Here is a 4,615-nt window from a genome sequence, read left to right as displayed (position 1 = left end):
TGAAAGTTTACAAATGACATTATAAATTATAATTTATGGTGTAAACACCTATGAGGGTATATATTATACGTCAATTAAAAAATGCTGGTGTACAAAATTATATATTGAAATCAAACTGATGTTTCGAAACATTAGGAAGTTTTTCATAATTTGAGTCGAAAATTAAACAAGATGTGTTTGCTGTCAATAATTGTAATTTGTATTTCTTAGTTTTCAGATTTCCCGCCAGAATCGAGACATGCTTACAAACCAGATACTATGATGTTTGACAAGGTTTGTTTAGTTGAATAATAATGTGTTCATAAGATTATCTTAAAAGAGAATCTCTTTAAAAAAAAATGACCTAAAAGATTAAGGTGGTATGGGAGTCTAAAATAAAAATGATAGAATGTGTTCATACTTTGTCAAAAAGTAGTATCTATTGATACATGTTCAAAAATATTATAAAAATGATAGGTCACCGCGCATTTTTCTCAAGCTTCAGGTTGTGACAAAATAACAAATTTTGTATGGATTATACAGGAAAAAACAACATGTTGTGAATAGAAACTAAATAAAATGATAGAATTGTAAAATAAATTAGGAAAAGATTGTTTTCAGACAATGCTTTGAGAATATCAAAAGAAAAGATAGGGTCACCGTACGTTTTTTCCCGGCTAAAAGACAAAATAGGAAAATTTCATGTAGAGTCCTTCAGAAAATGCACTGTTTTAGAGTTACCTCCGCTTAAATTGCCAATTTGAAAATATTAAAAAACAACCAAAAATAGTGTTCACTTGTAAAAATATTAATATTTCTAAGTTATATTCTTTTAAATTGGGTCTTTTAAATGAAAATTCACATTAAATATCTGCATTCCTGCATCAAATTTTGCTAACTTGATAGAAAATATGGACCTTAGATTCTCTGTTTTTTACAATCCAAGATGGCGAAAGACGCCCATACCACCTTAAACAATGTTTTATCAATGAAAAATATAAGGTGAACATATAAAAAAGAAGATGTGGTATGATTGCCAATGAGAAAAAATGGCTACCTAGTAGATTTATTTGACTTTCATCTCGAGCTCTTTGTCGAGTTTCATTGGTGAATGTTAAATTTTGTGTTTTAGTAACTCTTTGTTCTGTTTGGCATGTATCAACTGGCATTGCCTTCATTGTCATGGTACATTGGACAAGTTTAAGTTTTCTTATACCATTTGTAGTAAATTTACCACTGACAGTTGTTTTTTTTAAATGATTTTAAGGTGAAATGTTTGTCTGGTAGGGTTTATATGTCATGGCCCATTGACAATGTATGTTTTTCATATAGTTGTAGTAAAACATTTTTTTTACGTTTTTCAAAATATAATAAACCATGGGCTCGTAATTAATCAGACTAAAGTTTTCGAGGCTATTGTAGTCGTTTTGCTTTTATTCTGATGCTTTTGATTAATATTGGACATACAATTCTTTATTGTCCCTTTAATTTCCGTTGATCTTTTATTTTCTTTTGAAAGAAGTCTTTTCTCTGACATTAAAATTGCAACAAGGCTTTAATCATTCAATGAAGCACGTTTCAATATTTTATGTAACTGTCTTACAACTGAGAGGTTAAGTTAGCTATAAAAGTAGGTGTAATCCACCATTTTCTACATAAGAAATGCCTATAATGAGTCAGAAATATGAAGTTGTTATCCATTTGTTTGATGTGCTTGAGCTCTGATACCGACATTTGCCTAGGGATTTTCAATTTAGAATTTTAATCGGAGTTTTGTATTTTTATTAATATAATTTTTATAGTAAATTTTGCCTTCTCATTCACCTTAGATTTATATTGTGCATTTAAAAAGAAGAATAGAAAGACGACAAAGATTGGAGAAGGAAGCCGATGAAATGAGACTGGACTTTACATACTTTCATGCTGTTGATGGACGGTAGGGAACTAAGTATTCATTAGTTAATGGTCGTAAACAAATTGTGAACCTATTCCTAAATATCATTACAATTTTACCATCGCTTTGTTTAACTTTAAGATGCAATTAGTTTTATCGTACCACATTTCTTTTAAGGAATAATTTGTTTGAAATATACTGCAATATAAGTATGCATTATACCTGATATTCGACGTCGCAACATAGTTAGTGGTAATATATCAACACTATGTCAACTCTTATTGATAGAGGTCTCACCTAGTATTGGTAATCATAACTTATTTCGTTTTGTTTATAAACAAATAAAAACCAAATTATTATGAAATTAACCTTCGACCGGCTTGGTATACTTCAAATTTCGATAAATGTATCTTAAATAAGCGGCCTAAAACATATTTAAAATTAATTGTGTCATTTATTGATTATATTTTCCCTTGACTTTTTTTTTGACAATTGACAATTTTCTTTGTCTATGTGTAGAACCAGTGATATATAATTCTTGCATTCATTTTATAATGATAAGATTAGAGGTAGTTGAAATATAAATCAAATTATGACCAACTTCCTTAAATTTGTACTCAAGTTATCATTCAAAGTGGTGTCGTTTAAAACAAAAACAAGGATGGAGATTTGGCACTCACACCACAACTTTTTATATATAAAACAGTCTTTTTGCTAAGATAAGCTGGCCTTACTTTCATACAGGATTTTCAACATAATACTTTAGTAACTTTTAGGTTGACCTGTACCTTTGTAACGCTGATGATATTGGAGCCTTAAATACTGATGTACTCAATTTACAATTCATTCTTCACAGGGATTGTTCTTAGTTATTTACAGGAATTAAATTTAACCCAAAACAATTATCAACTGACATGTCCTATTTTCTATTTGTTTTTTTTTTAATCTTTGTTTTAAGGATGTAAAACATTTCTATTTGAAAATAAAATTATTAGACGATTAACTGATCAATTCAATAAAAAAGCTCTCAACATGGATTTTCTTTATTATTGTACAAATGTATAGGAAAGAAATTTACCAAAAATGTCCTTCTTTTTTATATGTTTTTGTATTTCTTTGTTTTAAGGATGTAAAAACATTTCTATTTAGAAATAGAATTATAAGATGATTAACTGATGAATTAAAAAAAAAGATGTATGAAGTCACTTAATTTACCAAGAGCACACATATTTTATAACATAAGAAAACAAACTATATCCATTTCATCTTGCAGAAAATTCGATTTTAAACCATAACGAAAACATCTTAATTGCATGTTGTTTAACTGTACATCATTATGATCCAGATTAACGAAAAACAAGCTAGTCTTATATCAATGATTTTATTTGCAAAGTGATATTCATCAAACAGCAAACAGCGCAATATGCATATACGATATAAGATTTCTTTTTTTATAATCAATAGAAATTTGAATCCTGAAAAACTGGACAAACTTGGAGTAAAAATATTACAAGGCTATTCGGATATATATCAAAATAGGTAACGTATTCAATATGATACAGACTTTAATAGTATAAAGTTGATAATCATAGGAACAGATATTTATAAAAAAAAGTTTCACGAAGGTTGTATCCTAGAGAGATTGGCAGCGAAGTTCGTTTGATCTCAACATACTCAGTTCTTTTAAAAGTCAAATTTGATAACGATATCAAATAGTCTTGCTTTCCTTTGAAATACCTCTTCTGACCCAAGAGAAAACGGCGACCATGCTCGATAACGTCACATAAAAAGAACACGTCATTTTGCAGATCAATTAAAATGAAGCATTAAAAAAGTTAGATTGGTCTGCATATTGTCTAAAAGTCATTATAGAAACAGATCCAACATGCAAATCGCATCCAATACAATAGTTATCAGTTTTAAATCTTTCAATATAAATAATGTGTCTCACTCGATGTTGTGATAATGTTGTGCTAGGACTTAGGTATTGGACGATATACCATACGCATTGTATAGAATTATAAATTGTCGTTGATCATCTTAACGAGATTGATTTTCTCGCTTGAGTCGGGACCAATGATAATATGTTTATCACTATTTTAATTATGACGACGTTGTCAATGTCATGTTAATATTATAAGTAAAGAAACGTTCATCCTTTGTTTCAAGCGATAATTTTTCATCTCATGCGAGTAGCAAAAAAATCAAAGGAAAAATGCACAAAATAGAGATAATTATATATGTCCAAGTGGCAACCATTTTTCTACTAGCGGTGATATATTATAGCAGATTTAATTATATTTAGGAAGACTGTGTGTGTCCGATCACCTGTATTCTTGCAAAACAATCTGGAACGTATTTGTCTGCAATCGATTTTTAATGACACGGATATGACTTGTCTGATCTTTTTGATAGTTTCTCACCTTTGTAGAAAAAGCTTGATATTCGACGTACAGCTATGATTTAGAACAGGTTTGCATGCCTTAACTTTTTATTCGTGTTTTATATTTTCTATTGTAGGAACATGACGTATGGTGAAATTGGATGTGTTCTTAGTCATTATTATATATTGGAAGATGTAAGTCAATAGATATTTTGCGTTTGCTTGGTATGAATATTTGCCTTTACATTTATTACATTAAAGTTTTCGCCTACAAGATTGCGTACGTTTGGCTTTCTTTCGAGATTTTTAAATCTTTAAGCGCTGGCTTTTTAATTTGTTTTATTTAACTGATAACTTCA

General features: G+C 29.2%; 1 long non-coding RNA gene across 1 annotated transcript; it reads left to right on the top strand.

The window, feature by feature from the left end:
* The first annotated feature begins 215 nt into the window (after positions 1–215).
* LOC134682175 (uncharacterized) lies at positions 216–3,413 on the top strand. The gene is made up of 3 exons (XR_010100818.1): positions 216–273; positions 1,809–1,915; positions 3,338–3,413. It is a non-coding gene; the product is annotated as an uncharacterized LOC134682175 (long non-coding RNA).
* Positions 3,414–4,615: the final 1,202 nt, after the last annotated feature.

This window comes from Mytilus trossulus, chromosome 8 (assembly GCF_036588685.1).
Source record: "Mytilus trossulus isolate FHL-02 chromosome 8, PNRI_Mtr1.1.1.hap1, whole genome shotgun sequence".
Taxonomy (NCBI): domain Eukaryota; kingdom Metazoa; phylum Mollusca; class Bivalvia; order Mytilida; family Mytilidae; genus Mytilus; species Mytilus trossulus.
The sequence above is the reverse complement of the archived record's forward strand: the minus strand, read 5'-3'. Positions and strand labels throughout refer to the sequence as shown.